The sequence below is a fragment of the Cupressus sempervirens genome, chromosome 2, assembly GCF_028749045.1.
Source record: "Cupressus sempervirens isolate cs-2001-9-10 chromosome 2, ASM2874904v1, whole genome shotgun sequence".
Taxonomy (NCBI): Eukaryota; Viridiplantae; Streptophyta; class Pinopsida; order Cupressales; family Cupressaceae; genus Cupressus; species Cupressus sempervirens.
The window spans coordinates 456,252,006-456,272,292 of record NC_143119.1 but is presented as its reverse complement, the minus strand read 5'-3'; positions in this window follow the sequence as shown (position 1 = coordinate 456,272,292).

Genomic DNA, 20,287 nt, shown 5'->3' with positions numbered 1-20,287 from the left:
GAACCTCACTAAGTCAGTCTTCTGAACCTGAATGTCTTTATGTGGGTTGACTTTGTAACATTTTTGGTAACTTGTATGATGGTTGACTTTGTAATTTGTATAATTAGATTGATATATATGTAATGCATTGTATCATATCCAATGGATGGATGTATGTAATGCATGAAAATATGAAGATGTGAATGCAAATTACATCAGAGAAAAGTAGATGGAGCAAATTATAAAGGCCATAACAACATAAGTAGCAGTAGAGACATATCTATCATAGAAAGGTGATTGGTACACAAAGGACATTTCATTCAACAAGCCAGGTTGCAAATAAGAGATCATCTACTACTTCACCCTAATAGGTGGATCATTCAAATCCTTTAACAAGGTAGACCTAATAGTCTTTTAAAAATCTCTTTATCAAGTGCACACTTAATTGTATGTTTGTAAATCCTTTCACAAGGTGAACCTAGTAGTCCTTATTACTCCTAATAGGGTAGATCATCAAAAGTGATCAATGTAAGCTTTAATAGGCTAACTTTATACTATAGTACTAAAGTTGTGGGTATCATCCCCACCCCAATTTTACTTTCTATTTGGAAGGTTTCTCAGTCACCAAATCTTTGTGTCTCAGTGTTATGAATGTTTTCAGTTTCTTATGCATGCAATTAAATCATAATTTATATGATGGATAAATGCTGATTGAATGGTTGGATTAAAGGTTGAAATTTTTGAAGTGTTAGAAGTTACTAATTTACCCCTCCCCTCTTAGTAACTTAGCTTAGTCTTGAATATTTCCAACAATTGGTATCAGAGCTTTTTGGTTCTTAAGAAGAAAACTTAATAGCTTGTGCAAAGATCAAGTCCACGGAGATATTCAGACTTTAAAAAGCCATTGAAAATGAAAAGTTAGATTTAGAAATGGCCATTTCCCAACTTAAGAAAGAAAAGGAGCAACTCTCAATCCTTAAAAAGAAGAAAAGAACTTGCAATTCAAATGAATGATCAACTCTACATTGAAGAAAGAATTGAGGACCTTCATTCAAGCAATTTAGATGAAGCCAATGTACCAATCAAATAACACCTAGAAAATAATGGTTCCCTACAAGAAGAAGTAATAAAGCTAAGAAGAGAACAAGAAATTTAGTCAGTGAGGTTATGTAAAGTCTTGGAGCATTGAAAGAAGATAAAAGAAGAGATAGATGGAAGGAACAATGAAATCCAGAATCAATCCCTTTAGCAAGTAGACCTTATTGACTAGCTCTCCAATATAAATAAAGAAATCATGAGCCTAAGATTTGAAAATGAAAGAATGAGGAATGATCTAAATTTTGAAAGGAAAATCAATGAAATAATGAAAAATAATCTAAAATATGAAAGGTAAATCAATGAAAGGTTGAGGAATGATCTAAAATCTAAGAAGAAAATCAATGAAAGAATGATGAAATCTCAAGCAGACATGAATCAATTGAATGAGAAAAATCTCTATAGGAAAAAAGAAAAAGCAAGAATTGGGTATACAGAACAAGGACAATCATCCAAGCAAGGAGATTAAAAGAACCAAAGACCTACTTGCAATCACTACGGTAAGATAGGTCATACATCAAACAAGTGCTAGAGTAATGGAAAAACAAAATTCAATGGAAAATGATACAATCGCAATTAGCATGGTCATAGAGCTAATGAATGCAAAGAGAAAGCAAGATTTGAAGGTAAATGCCACAAATGCAAGAAACATGAACACAAGTCATCAAAATGCAAAACTAAGGTATTGAATCTGTAATCACCTAAAAATGGTCATCTAGACTATTATCCCCCTTTTCAACATTTTGGCTAAATTAATTTAATCACTTACCTAAGCCAAATTGCCAATAATCAATTTATTTGATTATAACCTATAGTTTGACTATGCTATCCTAAGTTCATTATTTGATTAAAAGAACATGTCCCCTTTTAATCAAATAAAACACCCCATTCTTCTAACCCACTTAAAGTGCACACATAAAGTCATTTTTCTATTTTACAATTAAAAGAAAAGGCTTGTGAGACTTTTGTCTTATGTGACAAGTCAACTTATATTCTATTGGTTGACTTTTGTGTGCACATGGATCACTCCTATTTTTGAATTCCACCGTTGATCATCCACCATCTTCATCTTGATCTCTACCGTCCGTATGACTTTAAAAGGGAGAGAGCTTTACCCCTCAAAGGATCCAATCCTCATTTTTGAATATTGTTATGCTGTAGGTTTTCTAATAGATTTCTTTGGACCTTTGTGGAGAACTTCTATTTCTTATCTACATTCTCTCATACCATAGCATTTTATCTTAGATTCATGTTGCATGTTAGTTTAGCTTCTATTTTGCAATAATCTATCTCACATAGCTTAATATTTGGATTGCAAAACTCTCATACATGCTTAGCAATTCTTATAGTAATTCTTGGGTTCTAATCATCTATTTGTCATCTTGGACATTGCTATATTCTAGTTTTCTCATGTCTAGTCAATTTTTGCATCCCCTTACCTCATTTCAATTTTGATCCCGAGGGGGCAGAAATACTCTATTGTTGATTGTTATAGCTATCTATTTCTTAGGAGCATTTGTTTGACCTTATCACTTGCTCTCGATCTATTCGCTTTGCTAGGTGTTAGAATTATTTTTGGATCCTAACATCATCTTCCTAGTGTTCAGTACTACTGCTATCAGGCTGTGCATTTAGGACTTGCTATCTATTTCTGCATTTCATTCTTTGAAATTAGATATCTATATCTATCACTGCCTACTTGGCTTTCTATTTTCTTTGAATTAATGTGTTCCCAGATCGATCACACATTAGTCAAAGAGGGGCAAATGTAATCACCTAAAAATGGTCATCTAGACTATTAGCCCCCTTTTCAACATTTTGGCTAAATTAATTTAATCACTTACCTAAGCCAAATTGCTAATAATCAATTTATTTGATTATAACCTATAGTTTGACTATGCTATCCTAAGTTCATTATTTGATTAACATAACATGTCCCCTTTTAATTAAATAAAACACCCCATTCTTCTAACCCACTTAAAGTGCACACATAAAGTCCTTTTTCTATTTTACAATTTAAAAAAAAGGCTTGTGAGACTTTTGTCTTATGTGACAAGTCAACTTATATTCTATTGGTTGACTTGTGTGTGCACATGGATCACTCCTATTTTCAAATTCCACCATTGATCATCTACCATCTTCATCTTGATCTCTACCATCCGTATGACTTTAAAAGGGAGAGAGCTTTCCCCCTCAAAGGATCCAATCCTCATTTTAGCTTCTATTTTGCAATAATCTATCTCACATAGCTTAATATTTGAATTACAACACTCTTATACATGCTTAGCAATTCTTATAGTAATTCTTGGGTTCTAATCATCTATCTGTCATCTTGGACATTGTTATATTCTATTTTTCTCATGTCTAGCCAATTTTTGCATCCCCTTACCTCATTTCAATTTCGATCCTGAGGAGGCAAAAATACTCTATTGTTGATTGTTACAGCTATCTATTTCTTAGGAGCATTTGTTTGACCTTATCACTTGCTCTCGATCTATTCGCTTTGCTAGGTGTTAGAATTCTTTTCGGATCCTAACATCATCTTCCTAGTGTTCAGTACTACTACTATCAGGTTGTGCATCATGACTTTCTATCTATTTCTGCATTTCATTCTTTGAAATTAGATATCTATATCTATCACTGCCTACTTGGCTTTCTATTTTCTTTGACTTAATTTGTTCCCAAATCGATCATGCATTAGTCAAAGAGGGGCAAATGTAATCACCTAAAAATGGTCATCTAGACTATTAGCCCCCTTTTCAACATTTTGGCTAAATTAATTTAATCACTTACCTAAGCCAAATTGCTAATAATCAATTTATTTGATTATAACCTATAGTTTGACTATGCTATCCTAAGTTCATTATTTGATTAAAATAACATGTCCCCTTTTAATTAAATAAAACACCCCATTATTCTAACCCACTTAAAGTGTACACATAAAGTCCTTTTTCTATTTTACAATTAAAAGAAAAGGCTTGTGAGACTTTTGTCTTATGTGACAAGTCAACTTATATTCTATTGGTTGACTTGTGTGTGCACATGGATCACTCCTATTTTCAAATTCCACTGTTGATCATCCACCATCTTCATCTTGATCTCTACCATCCGTATGAATTTAAAAGGGAGAGATCTTTCCCCCTCAAAGGATCCAATCCTCATTTTAGCTTCTATTTTGCAATAATCTATCTCACATAGCTTAATATTTGGATAGCAACACTCTCATACATGCTTAGCAATTCTTATAGTAATTCTTGGGTTCTAATCATCTATCTATCATCTTGGACATTGCTATATTCTAGTTTTCTCATGTCTAGCCAATTTTTGCATCCCCTTACCTCATTTCAATTTCGATCCCGAGGGGGCAAAAATACTCTATTGTTGATTGTTACAGCTATCTATTTCTTAGGAGCATTTGTTTGACCTTATCACTTGCTCTTGATCTATTCACTTTGCTAGGTGTTAGAATTCTTTTCGGATCGTAACATCATCTTCCTAGTGTTCAGTACTACTGCTATCAAGCTGTGCATCAGGACTTGCTATCTATTTCTGCATTTCATTCTTTGAAATCAGATATCTATATCTATCACTGCCTACTTGGCTTTCTATTTTCTTTGACTTAATGTGTTCCCAGATCGATCACGCATTAGTCAAAGAGGGGCAAATGTAATCACCTAAAAATGGTCATCTAGACTATTAGCCCCCTTTTCATCATTTTGGCTAAATTAATTTCATCACTTACCTAAGCCAAATTGCTAATAATCAATTTATTTGATTATAACCTATAGCTTGACTATGCTATCCTAAGTTCATTATTTGATTAAAAGAACATGTCCCCTTTTAATTAAATAAAACACCCCATTCTTCTAACCCACTTAAAGTGCACACATAAAGTCTTTTTTCTATTTTACAATTAAAAGAAAAGGCTTGTGAGACTTTTGTCTTATGTGACAAGTCAACTTATATTCTATTGGTTGACTTGTGTGTGCACATGGATCACTCCTATTTTCAAATTGCACCATTGATCATCCACCATCTTCATCTTGATCTCTACCATCCGTATGACTTTAAAAGGGATAGAGCTTTCCCCCTCAAAGGATCCAATCCTCATTTTAGCTTCTATTTTGCAATAATCTATCTCACATAGCTTAATATTTGGATTGCAACACTCTCATACATGCTTAGCAATTCTTATAGTAATTCTTGGGTTCTAATCATCTATCTGTCATCTTGGACATTGCTATATTCTAGATTTCTCATGTCTAGTCAATTTTTGCATCCCCTTACCTCATTTCAATTTCGATCTCGAGGGGGCAGAAATACTCTATTGTTGATTGTTACAGCTATCTATTTCTTAGGAGCATTTGTTTGACCTTATCACTTGCTCTCGATCTATTCGCTTTGCTAGGTGTTAGAATTATTTTTGGATCCTAACATCATCTTCCTAGTGTTCAGTACTACTGCTATCAGGCTGTGCATCAGGACTTGCTATCTATTTCTGTATTTTATTCTTTGAAATTAGATATCTATATCTATCACTGCCTACTTGGCTTTCTATTTTCTTGGACTTAATGTGTTCCCAGATCGATCACACATTAGTCAAAGAGGGGCAAATGTAATCACCTAAAAATGGTCATCTAGACTATTAGCCCCCTTTTCAACATTTTGGCTAAATTAATTTAATCACTTACCTAAGCCAAATTGCTAATAATCAATTTATTTGATTATAACCTATAGTTTGACTATGCTATCCTAAGTTCATTATTTGATTAAAAGAACATGTCCCCTTTTAATTAAATAAAACACCCCATTCTTCTAACCCACTTAAAGTGCACACATAAAGTCATTTTTCTATTTTACGATTAAAAGAAAAGGCTTGTGAGACTTTTTCCTTATGTGACAAGTCAACTTATATTCTATTGGTTGACTTGTGTGTGCACATGGATCACTCCTATTTTTGAATTCCACCGTTGATCATCCACCATCTTCATCTTGATCTCTACCATCCGTACGACTTTAAAAGGGAGAGAGCTTTCCTCCTCAAAGGATCCAATCCTCATTTTTGAATATTGTTATGCTACAGGTTTTCTAACAGATTTCTTTGGAGCTTTGTGGAGAACTTCTATTTCTTGTCTACATTCTCTCATACCATAGCATTTTAGCTTAGATTCATGTTGCATGTTAGTTTAGCTTCTATTTTGCAATAATCTATCTCACATAGCCTAATATTTGGATTGCAACACTCTCATACATGCTTAGCATAGCTGCATTTTACATTATCATCTTAGCTTAGTTTCCATACTTGCATTGCATTCTTGAGGAATTCCTTGAAGATATTTTCACTCTTGCTCTTGTCTCAAATAACCTCCCGTTGCATGGTTTACTAGCAAGAAGAGTATCTCTAAGGCTCATCTGAGAGCCTTCTTATTCTTGAAATATAATCTCTTGCACTCTGTGGATAGGGATCTCTAAGCCATCATCCAAGCATTCCAAACTCATGGGATCATTTGGATAGAAGGGTTTAGAGTGGGACACTTTCGAGTGTACAGAATCCAATAGAGAAAATTATGAAAGTAATATTTGGATGAGACTACAACACCTGGTGTACATGTCATTACCATGGAGAATTTGGACACATTAGTATGAATCGTGTTAAACATCATATGAGGAAAAGAGATACTACTAAAATATGTTTCATTTGTACAGAACTTGGTCATCTTTCCAAGAACTACATGAATACTAGAAGAATTAAAGATGAGAAGAAAGAAAAAGCTAATATAATCCAAAAATAGATGAGACATCAATGGGTTCCTAAGTCTACCAAGGATAGAAGTTAGAGCAATGATGGTCAAATCACTCAAGAATTGGGTGACTCTACCATTTCTAATTAAGTTCTCATAGGAGAACAAGAACTAGGCTATCAAAGATGACATCCAAATAAGTTCCAATTGAAAGATGGAAAAGTTCTAAATCTATATTTAGGATACAAAGGGATCATTGAGTGAGATTAGTATTAGTTACTACCAAGTTACTTCTCTATTGAGTGAGGTCAAGTGAGGTTAGGAGTAATAAAGATTCATAGGGTTACTGAGTCATGAAGACTTCATTGAGTGTTCAATGCCAAGTAGTGGATGACAATCTATCAACATATCTAATTTCATATCGAGCATTAATGGTGAAAATTCAAAAAAAGGCATGGAATCAAAATAATTTCTTTGAAATTTTGTGTGCCATTGTGAAGAGTGATTTGAGAAAATTTCTAGTAAAAGTTTTTTGAATTCTCTCAAACCCTACTGAATGAAAATGGCATTCAATAGTAGCAAGGTTAAGTGAGGATTTGACATGTTGGTTTGTCAAGTTGAATGTAAGGTACCAAGTTTCAAGTTCACTCTTGGGGTTGCTAAAACCCTAGATTGAAGTAGTGCACAATCCAAAATTCCTCCCAAGGTACTTCTTATCAATGATATTTGCACTTATTTCAAATGTGTTATCCAAGAAATTGGTACACTAGAAATGGATGATGCCCTAGGTCAATTATGTGTGAATGGAGTCCTAAAACCCAAGTATCAACATCTAGAAACCAAAGGGTTGAATCTCTCACATGCCCCAAGAATTTCAAATCAAATGGATTAGGTTTATCCTTATCCAGGTGCATAATGTACAATTGTAGCTAGAACAATCAATTTTAATAACCAAAAAGATGATTCATCAAATTGCTGGCCTCCCTATGCTAGCCAAAGCCAAAATGACAAAAAACCTAGGTCATGTAGAACTAGAAAAGAAAACCCTAGCTGAATGGGATGGTAGAAAAATAAAAATTAGTAGTGTCACTAATTTAGAATTGAAATTTGGTATTCATGTCATTGCACACAATATATACAGTTCAAGAAAACTGAATAGTGTGTCATGTGAAGTGGTGGACTTAGCTTAAAAGATGGTTAGGAACAATTTATCATATGACCTTTCCAAGCTATTGTTGAGACAATTCAACAAGTACATGGAAAGCATAAGAACTTCAAAGAACAATCCATGTAAGTTCAGTTTCTTGTTGACTTGCCTATTCTTTTATGTACATAAATTCTTTTGTTCTAAAGGCACTATAGTATGGAGAAAATATGTGCCTATTCTCTATTAAATCAATTAGTATATTGCAGAGATGGGTGAAAACTACAATAGTATCATGTACAACTACGTCAATGTATTTAAGGATAAAATGAACAACATGTTCATTTCCCCCAAGAAGCTAGTTGAGGGCTACAAATATGATATATGTTTCATGGTTGATAGTGACAAGGTGTATATTCAGGCAACTAAGCCTAGAATTGTGTGGGTGAAACCTCTTGGTTATGAGGTCAACATTGATGAAGTAAAGGATATCATTGAAGTTCTTATCAATGAATGAGTTGATCCTAAGGCCACATACTTGGAAATTATGATGAAGAAAAGGCTAGGATTGAACTTGAAATAAAGCTCCCTCAGGCAGTCAACAAAGGGAAGAGAAGAATTGCAAAACTGAAATCAAGTTCATCCCTTTTGTTAACCAAGGGAAAAGGTGAGGATGAGCAAGATAAAGAAGTAGAGGATGAGGAAGGTTTTCAGGAAGAAGAACCTTTAAAGAAGAAAGGCAAGGTGATCATCACCAAGCCAAAAAAACTATCCACTATAGTATTCACTAGGAGGTCAAGAAAGAAAGCTGACAAAGAAGGAGGAGAAATTCTATTTAAAAATCCCCCACCCACCTTCCAGGATAGATTAAAGCAATTGGAAGAAGGAGAAAGCATAATTTTTTTTACATCATTGAAATATGAGGTTAGGAAAGTAGAAGAGAAGAAACAAGTTGAAGACTTGGTGTTGAATAAAATGGGTAAGTGGAAGTACTCACCAGATCATCTAAATTCTCAAGTTCCTAGTGAATTATTGGAAAAGATAAAGCCAAGATGGGATTTTGCTATGCAAATTGTCAAGGACATAAATGGACAAACCCTGAGGTAGTTATTATTGAGCATATCAGATGTTAAGGTAAAAGAGTCATTGAAGAAGAGTGAAGATAAATTGACTCTAAAGTTTAACACTTGTCTAGTTTTGATCAAGGACATTGAGCATGTTGTTAGGAATGCAGCAAACACTTGGAAGAATATATATTTGTTATATAAACCAAGTGATTTTCTAGCCAATGTCAAAGATGATGATGAAGAAGAAGATAAGGAGAAAGATGAAGAAAAGAATTTTGAAGAAGTAACTCACTTTGACAATGAAGAAGATGAAGAGGATCAAGGACAAGAGGCTACTAAGGAAGAAAAGAAAGATGATGAGGAGACTAACCTAGTCAAGATAGCTGCAGTAGTCATTGCCTCACTTCCTCCCTCTCCAAGCAAGTCAGTGTCAATATCAAGTGTGGATACAACATCAAAACGGTTTATTATGACCACTAGTGATATATCAAATGTCCAATCACTCTTTGTTCCTACTCAGCTTAGTACATCATTGATAGAAGTGACTTCCACTTCATCCACCAAGCTATAGATTCTTCCTTCATCTATTGAGTTAAGTACTTCAATTTTGACTTCTCAAATTTTGATTTTGTCAGTTTTGAGCACACCAATTTTGGGTTCCTTGAGCATTTCTATAAGTATTCCTTTAGTCAGTACAATATCCATTTTTATTATAAGCCCTAGTATCTCTACTATTGTTTCTATTCTAGATACAAAAGAAATAAGTGTAAGGATAGTTGAGCCCAGGGTTCAATTGAGCACAAAATTTTTGGGAAAAGGAAAGGAGATAGAGGAAGACATTGATTTAGATGAGGAAATAGTAATCCCCAATTGGGATATTTACAAGCTTACTCCAGACCAAATGCAAACATTTGGTGAAATCCTCCAAAAGAAGGCTAAACATCAAAGACTAAGAGAGGAGAGAGATAAAGAGTATAAGATAATTGAAGATGCTAAAAACATTTTGGCAGAGGCTATAGGAATTGAGATTGATTCTTCTCAACCTATTTTGTATCAGCTAGCAAAAGCAATCCTAAAATTCAATGAAGACATTGATGGACAAGATAAGCTAATGGAGAAGGATGAAAAGAAGTTTAACAATAAAGTAATGGAGCACATTGCTCAGTAGATTGCCATTCATGAAGTAGAGATCTCTATAATTTTGGGCAATTTAGAAACATCATGTTCAAATGTGTCATCACTTTTTGGGAAGCTATGTGTGTTTCTAGTTTTATAAAGGAAATAAAGGACAAATTGTTCAAAATAGATGAAGATCTAAAGGCTAGTGCTTAGTAGCTACAACTTGACCCTAGTTAAAGCTCTACACACTTCAAGAAAATAAGTTTCTTTTTAGAAATGCAAGTAGAATTACTAAGGGAAGAAGCAAGGATCAAATCCACATTGATTGACATACAAAACATGATCCTTCCCAACATGGATGCACTCCAAAAACATATTGCATATTCAAAAACTCTAATCCATGACAATAACCTCTCTATTGTAGACCATATGATAAAATTTTTAGTAGAAGTAAAAATTGCACTTAATACATGTAAGGTCTTGCAAGAAAATTGGGACAAAACCTTGGCAATCATTCTTAAGGTACATTCTAATTTTTTGTCTCATTTTGGTGTTTCTATGTAAATAAAATAGAATAAAGTTTTGGCATTACTGTCAAAAAGGGGGAGAAAAGATATATTGGAGAAAGCCATATGTTATGGGGGAGTAAGACATGTACATAGAGAGATCCATAGTATGAGGAGAAATATGCTATGGGGAAAACTTGCAATAAGTAAGACATGTTTTATATAGCTGGAAGATGTATAGTATACTATATATACCTTACAAAATCAATTTTGAAAAATCCCAAAAATAGTATACTCTACTGAGCTAGTATCACATTTTGATGGATATAAGGTTAGTCAAGTTTTTTATTAGTGACACACACTTTTTCAGATTGTAAATAGCTATTGAGCTCATTGTAAAGTTCTTAGTATTTTCCATGTAATTTGGTTGTTCACCAAGTTCTACAATTGCTACCAAGTCCTTTGGACACATCCCAATAGTTACCAAGAAGATTAAGTTAATGTGAAGACCAAAAGTGTAAACTATGCATTTTAGTTGATGCCAAGTTTATTAGTGGTTATCAAGTAGTGTAGTGTTCATTGAGTTCATAGTTTCTGTGATGAGAGTTTAGTGTTAATCGAGCTTTCCAGTGTTAACCAAGAGACTTAGTTTATATTGAGTTTGAAGTGAGAATGTTTTCCAAGTCATACAATGTAAATCAAGAGACTTAGTTTATATGACAAGTTTCAAAAAGTCTACAGAGTCACCAATGCAAACCAAGTTCAAGACTACTTAGAAGTGATCAGTATGGATCAAGGCTCTATGTCTACTGAGTGCATGACAATGTTGAGTATTGATAGTGGATGTTAAGTATTAGAACCTCACCGAGTTAGTCTTTAGAACTTGAATGTCTTTATGTGGGCTGACTTTGTAACATTTGTGGTAACTTGTATGATGGCCAACTTTGTAATTTGTATAATTAGATTGATATATATGTAATGCATTGTATCATATCTAATGGATGGATGTATGTAATGCATGAAAATATGAAGATGTGAATGTGAATTACATTAGAGAAAAGCAGAAGGAGCAAATTATAAAGGCCATAAAAACATAAGGAGCAACATAGATATATCTATCATAGAAAGTGATTAGTACACAAAGGAATCTCATTCAGAAAGCCAAGTTTCAAATTAGAGATCATCCATTACTTCACCCTAATAGGTGGATTAGTCAAATCCTTCCATAAGGTAGACCAAACAGTCTTTTGTAAATCTCTTTACCGAGTGCACACTTAATTGTGTGTTTGTAAATCCTTTCACAAGGTGGACCTAGTAGTCCTTATTACTCCTAATAGGATAGATCATCAAAAGTGATCAATGTAAGCTTTAATAGGCTAACTTTATACTACAGTACTAAAGTTGTGAGTATCATCCTCACACCAATTTTACTTTCTATTTGGAAGGTTTTAGGGTCACCAAATATTTGTGTCTTAGTGTTATGAATATTTTCAATTTCTTATGCATGCAATTGAATTAGAATTTATATGATGGATAAATGCTAATTGAATGGTTGGATTAAAGGTTGAAATTGTTGAAGTGTTAGAAGTTACTAATTCACCCCTCCCCTCTTAGTAACTTAGCTTAGTCTTGAATATTTCCAACAAATTTAATGTCACTAGAGGGTTGATTATGGGGTACTAGTGACTTTGTAGTTGTAAGCATGTTGATGGACTTAGAATTGTCTCTGGGAATCACTATTTCTATACCATTGAATGGAAATTCGATACATTGGTGATATGTAGATAGTACAACTTGAATTTAATGAATCCATGGTTGACCCAACACAATATTTTATGAAAATAGGATATCTAGCACTTGAAAACTACATCCTTCTTAATAGGACCTACATAGATATGAAGGAAAATTAGACCTTTTAACATTATCATATGCTTTGATAGTGATATTCTTTCTAGGGTCTATTGCAAATTATGACATTCCCAATTGTTGTACTATACTCAAGGAAACAATGTTTAAGCCAACACCATTGTCTATTAGGACTCTTTAGACTCAAGTATGATAGATCTAGACTTCAAGAGTGAGATTATGGGGATGACTAAGAGATTTGTCATATTCTTTAGAAAATTTAATATAATGAGGTGAAGAGATATGGTTAACCATAGCTTGGAACTGTTCCATGTCAATGTTTGTGGGAGCATTAGCAATGTGGAAATAATTTTTCTAGGATCTACTTGTCCAAAGAAGACAACTCAAGAAAATAAAAATAGAGATTTGTGCAGGGGTCTACTACAATTGATTTACAAGGTCATAACTAGATATGGTAGGTGGAGCCACCTGTTTGGAAGATGAGGCATTCTTGGGATTAATTTCCACTTTGAGAACAACCTTAGATTCCCCCCTAGTGATAGCATTTAAGTTATCACCATGTGAAGAAGAGGAATCTGCCACCCTAAGGGATGCCCTAGGCCTAGTGTTTCAACAATTTTGATGAAAGTTGTATGTTCTCAAGACTACTTTAAGATTCTCATCATCAATATCATAATTGTGTTCCTCATTGAACTTAGGTCCCATCATGTAGATTCTTTCACTTATGGGCTCAATCATGTTGATCACATTATCTATGTTAGTATATAAATAGCTAACCTTAATGTCATTTCCCTTTCTGGGCTTTGTATGTTTCTCCTTTTTCATATTTGGGTAATGATTTCTTGAAAGCTTTGTGATTAGAGTTTTTGACTAAGTCATTTGTGACAACTTTTCTTTAGTCAATGAGATCTTGGATGGTATCCTTAAGCTTTAAGAAATTATTTGTATTATGACCATTGTTCCTATGATAATTACTACATTGGTCATCTCTTGACAAGTCCAATTTTATGGGTGGCTCATAGTGATAGGAATTATCAGGCATCATAAAGAATTTGTTGGCAAGCAGAGTTTACAAGACCACTTTGTATGAGTCGATGATTAGAGTATAAGTGTGTCTTGGTTTGGAGGATCTCTTAGGTTCATCAAAAGATTATGATCTTGATGTCTCTTATTTTTTATAGCATATATGGCATTGGACAAGTTAAAGGTTGATTCCTTAGTCTTAGGAGCATCTAAAACTCCATCATTGACTACTTATTTGTTTTGTTTCCAAGGTTTACCTTGTCTTTCCCATTTCTATTTCCATTTTTGTATTTATTGAGAATAACATCACTCTTTTTGACATTAGCAACCTCAATGAGATAAGAACTTTAAACCATATCATTGAATGAGGTGAAGAGTTATTTCCTAAGATTGTAGTATAACTCGAGAATAAGTGTGTTGACAAACATGTCAATTTTCTCAATTTTAGGAATTTGCTAAGGATACCTAGAGTGCAATGGTCTCCAACATTGTAGATATGTATCGAATGGTTTCCCTTTTTTTTTAATTGCACAAATCCAACATAGTTATGGTATGTTGTATGTTTTAAAAATTGTTGTGCAAGTTAATCAAACATCTTAAGGGGGGTGATAATTTAGTGAACCACTCCATAGGTTATACCCTTAAGCTTGTAGGAAGTAGTTTCATGAGATATGTATCTTCATGCATAAAGTTCATGCTAAGAGCATAGAAGTGATGTACATGGTCATGTGGATTACCATTTCCATCATATTTATCATACTTGGTAACCTCAATATCCCTAGAAAATGGTACCATTTAGAGACTCCTATCAAATGGAGTATTGTTGTAAAAATTATTGTGCAAGTTCATCAAATGTCTTAAGGGGGGTGAAAATTTAGTAAACCACTCCATAGCTTATACCCTTAAGCTTATAGGAAATAGTCTCATGAGATATGTATCTTCATGCATAAAGTTCATGCTAAGAGTGTAGAAGTGACGTGCATGGTCATGTGGATCACCATTTCCATCATATTTATCATACTTAGGAACCTCAATATCCATAGGAAATGGTGCCATGTAGAGACACCTATCAAATGGGAGAGCACATTCAAATTCCAAACAAGATGTTTTTGATTTCTCTTTTTCCATTTCTAATTATGCAAGTTCACTTCTTAACTCTTGCATCTCTTTTATCAGGATATCAGCCTTAGTTGGTTCTCCTTTTTGTATGGTCCTTTGAACATCATAGTCATGGGGGAGTTTCCATTCCCTAGAGGTCACACATTAAAAGTATTGGTCCATGTTCTTCTTTAAGGCCTTTAGCATAAACTTTTGAAGGAGTTCATCTTGTTGAAATCTCAAAAGGTCTTCATTATTAACTTCATTATCCACCTCACTCTCATGGTGTGATTGTGAGGGTCTATGTGGCAAGGGACATGTCCCACTCTATATTCTTGGAGACCTTGGTGGCATGTTATTTCAATTATTTCTACAAGATGGGCTATTCATGAAAGGATTTTTGTAGCTACCATGAGCATGACTATTCTCAAAGTCATGTGCATGAGTGCTACTCTTGATGTGTTGATAAGACATCTCTCTAGTAGATATAAACCTAGATGTTGGAAAAAATTATTCAATTATATATTGTCATTTATGTTGACAAAAATATCAATATTAACTAAGAAATGTAGAGTTTGTGACATTAACCTTGGATATCTCAGTATTAATTGAGTAGTAGGATAAAGAAGCCTTTTCTAGTATTAATTTAGAAGTTGGTTATGAAGGGATTCACAATTATAGTATTGACTGAGTGGTTGGGGATTGTAATCACCTAAAAATGGTCATCTAGACTATTAGCCCCCTTCTTAGCATTTTGGCTAATTTAATTAATCATTTACCTAGACCAAATTGCTGATAATCAATTAATTTGATTGTAACATATAGTTTGACTATGCTATCCTAAGTTCATTATTTGATTAAAAGAACATGTCCCCTTTCATTTAAATAAAAGACCCCATTCTTCTAACCCACTTAAAGTGCACACATAAAGTCCTTTTTCTATTTTTCAAATTAAAAGAAAAGACTTTGTGACTTTTGTCTCATATGGGAAGTCAACTTCTATTTTATTGGTTGACTTTCTTGTGCACATGGATCACTCCTATTTTTTAACTCTACTATTTTTGATAAGATAAACAAGTTTTATAGGGACCTTGAATCCCAAAAGTAACTACAGTAACATGGCTGAAAATAAGCAAAAAAATCCTACCCAAATAAAAACATGTCTAATGGTTGATAATAAGCACAAGGACTAGCTAAAAACAAAGGCCAATGGAAAGGCCAGTAAAACATCCAGTTAGAGAACTAGAACTAGAAAAAGCCAAAAGCCAAAAAATAGCAAACAATAGAAAAACAAAGAGACAGAACAAGAGAACTACTCTTCATTCTTCGACTCGAGATCCTACATTGTTTGGGTAGCTTCATATGCCTTGTGGGTCTCCTCTGCCATCTACTAATGGGTATTCTATGCATCCTAATCCAAACTAGTGTAAGTGATATTAATAGCCACATCCTCTTCAGTTCTTGCTCTACCTCTATCCTTATCATTCTCCTTGTCTAGAAAGCCTCTGACTTTTAGCATTCCTATCAAGGATAGAATGTTGTCATTGATCGAATTGAGGAGAGCTATCATCGAGTTCACCAAGTGATGGTTGTAGTTTTGTAGATTTTGAATTCTCCTCTTAGCCAAGCTGAACCTATCCTCCTAGTCCTTTTGGTTCTCATGACTAGTATCTTTCTTATTACCCTCCATCTAACCAATCTTCTCCCTGGCCTCTTCCAACTCATGATAGAGCCACTTGATTGATATGAAGTTATCAATCATTCTATTTTGAGTGTTTTTCAATAGATTCATACTTGTCTCCCTTGCATTATCAGTAATAGCCATAATAGTTGGGTTAATGAGGTCTTCATATTGGGGCTATTCCTGGTTAGCAACTAGAATATGGGGATTGATAGTCTCTATAAAAATTCCCATCTTCATTGTCCTGGCATTAAAATTCTTCCACTCTTTTCTCCTTTTCTTCACTACCACTTCACCCCCATCACTACCAATGTTTTCCTTTTCCTACTCCTTAGGATGGATTTGGGGGTGGATAGGGGAAAGAGGGAGAGTCATCACATTCAGCCCCTAATTTGAAACCCTCTCATCATCCGTACCATTATCCCTCTTTTGTTTCTTCCTTGCATGATCATCCATTTTTTCTTTCTTTTTCTCCTTACCTTCTTCATCTGAAGCCATGTCCTCCTCATCCTCATTATAGTCCTTTTCATATTGACCATAAATTTTTTGACCATGACCCCTTGGACTCTTTCTACTTGGGGTTATAGGGGAGGGAGACTTCTTTTCTTGACCTTTAAATCTCTTGCTAGATGAAGTATTCCCCTCCCCCTCAAAGCTTATACTTTGAATATGATCAAAATCAGAAGAATAGCTATAGCTACCATTGTTAACATTCACATCATGCGAGAGGTTGTTTCTAATCATCTGAGCTTTGAAGTGCTCATCTTTCAACTCCACTATTGATCTTCCATCATCTTGACCTTGATCTCTATCATCAATATGACTTTAAAAGAGAGAGAATTTCACCCTCAAATGATCCATGCACCTTTTGAATATTGTTATGCTGCTAGTTTTCTAACAAGTTTCTTTGGAGCTTTGTAGAGAACTTCCATTTTCTTGTCTTCATTCTCTCATTCCATCCCATTCTATCTTAATATCATGTTACATGATAGTTTAGTTTCTCTTTTGCAATGATTTATCTCACATAGCTTAACTAGGTTGGTGAAAACAGTCCCATTCTTGTTAATGTAGCTGCATTTTTGCATATCCATACTAGTTTAGTCTACATTTGCATTGCATTATTGAGGCATCCTTTGTAGACATTTTCACTCTTGCATCTTGTCTCTAAGAGAACCTCCCATTGCATGGTTTACTAGCAAGAAATGTATTTCTAAGGCTCAACTAAGGGTCCTCACACATTCAAAAATACTTTCTTGTACTCCATGGATAGGGAGCTCTAAGCCGACATTCAAACATTCTAAACTCATGGAATCACTTGGATAGAAAGGTTTAGAGTGTGACACATTTACAGGGTACATTTTTGGCACCCACCATGGGGCTGAATGCTTTAGTTTTTCTCTTCATCTTGCTGCATTTCTACATTTTTTTGGCAATATTTTTCCAATATCACATGATGTTTGTTAGTACTGTAGTGTGACACTTTTCGTATAAATGTATCACACACTAATATTGAATTGTATCACTTTTGTATATTAAGTTTTATCACACAAAGGAAAATTATTGCATGGGTATACTAAGGAATATCGTACGACATTCTTTAGCAAAAACTATTGCCTAGCTTGAATTTGTTTGTTGTTTGGGTGATATTGTCAAATTTTCAGTTGCTGCTTGCTGTTTATTGGTTTTTATAGATCTATGACTATTTGACAGAGGTTTCTTTATAGTTTTTTCCTGCTATTTTGGGACTAACTTGTGGTATACTAAAAAAAATAAAAAAATTTACTTTTGATGGTTCTGTAGGATTTGGCCTTTTCTATGTGGTTTTATGTGTATAAAAAATGACAAAAAATGTTAAGTTTTTTTCCCATAGTCAGCTTTCATGCAGGATGGTAGACATCATAACTCACGTTAAGGTGTTAACACTATCATAACTCATGTTTGTTATCTACTTTCATATGCTTTAACTTGTGGTTTTGTAGGGAACACACATCAAAGACAAACAAAATAAAAAGCTAGCAAAAAAAAGAATGCATGTCAAAGCTTCAAATGCACAAGGGCTACTAACATTTTGTTGTAGGGCTACCCAACACATAAAAACCAAACTTGCTTGCTCTTTCCTTTTATTCCATGTGTGACATCTACTAGTTGTCTCATTTTTGTAGGCACATTAAACTTGTGATTAGGGTTCTTTGGTGATAGGAGAGTACACTCTTCACCCTTGTGGTGAATCAAAAATCTTGACTTGCCTTTGGATTTCAAAAGAAAGGGGATAATTGAAGCTTCTTGGTGTGTTTGGGTGAAATGATTGGAATAGGAGAGTATGCTCTTCACCTTGTGGTGAATCAAAAATCTTGACTTTCAAAAGTTGATCCACTTCTTGTTTAGTCTAGAAACCTTTAGAGGGCTTGCTCTTGGGCAACCAAGAGGAACAACCCAAGTGGAGACAAGTGAACTCAACTATTCTAACCCACTATAATCTCAAGGCTATCAAGGACACAAAACCTTAGTAGATGTAGCACTTGTCTTACCTAGTGTGATTGCTTATGGCATTGTGACCATGAGGAGATCACTAGAGAGGAATGCTTAAGGTACTCTTGTGGTTGCAAGACTGATTACTCACCACAAGAGGAGTGCTATGAATGGAAGTCCTTTCTAAACACCCTAGGTTAGTAGGTACCTTATTCTTCTACTCAACTTCTTGGTGCAAGAATTGATCCTAGTGGATTACTCGGATCACCCCAAGATTTTACACTCACCACCTATGTTCTGTTGGTTGTTCTTATGGCACACCCATGAAAAATCCAATATCTCTTGTGGGAAATAACTTGGTTTGAGGAAAAGGATTACTTAGCATGGGCCAAGTTGTTGAGTAATGAACTATGACTTCTAGGTAGATATTCTTGGCAAGTGTTCTTGAATGTGATGACCTATGTAAACTTTCTTTCACATCAAAAATCTTGTTAGCATGGTAGAATGTTGTTATGATATCACATGATATGTGTGTTGGCAAGGTTTCTTTGTCCCTTGTTCAACTGATTGAGTCATACAAATCCACAAACCATGTTTTTTATTGACACAAACTTGAATCTCACATTTTCTAATATGAAAACTACTTGATTTTCAAAATGAAACATAAACTTTTGGGTCAACACTGTCTTTTTTTCACAATTCATTGGCAAACTATTGCATCCTTTCTAGAGAAATATCTTATGATACTTTTTGCCTAAAAAAAGTATTGCCTACTTACTTTGACTAATATCTCCTACTTATACCAAGTTATGTCACATTGCTAAAGAAAAAATGTCATACCAAGAAAAAGTGTCATCCTGTTATTGTGGACAATATCATATGACATTTTACATTTTCAAACTATTGTCTAAGTTACTATATTATCTTGTCTGGTTGCTAAACTAGATTTCTCTTGCTCCAAACTTGTTCTTAGGTTGTCTAAAGTACCTATACTTGGTTTACCATGGTTTCTTGGGTCTAGAAGCTACATGTTAGAGTATATTTTGCTAAATTACTACCTTGACCTCTTGATTATCTTTCTTGTTTGGGAGAGTCATTAGCTATTTAAGTACTTGGCTACTTGGATATTTGGCTTCTTGCCTAACTCTTGACTTTAGTCATTTATGTAATTAGTTTCTTGGAAAAATTGTTTGACGAGTCATTCTCTACCTTCTATTTGACAAGTGAATATTCTACCTCCTACAGTTTGAACATCAAGTTATCTTCTAGGCTCTTTTATTCTTGGCTTTGCATCTACAACTATGGGATCTAAATCTTGTGCTATCAAAACCAACCAAGTTTGGATGATCTTGAGTTGTTTGAGCTCTTCAGGGACCCACTCAATATAATAAACTTGAAGAGACCTTGGACCCTGCTTACACTAGTATCACTAAGGGCATGATGAAAACATATGCTAGATTTAAGAAAATGGTCAAGGAACAAACAAAATCATTAGATGA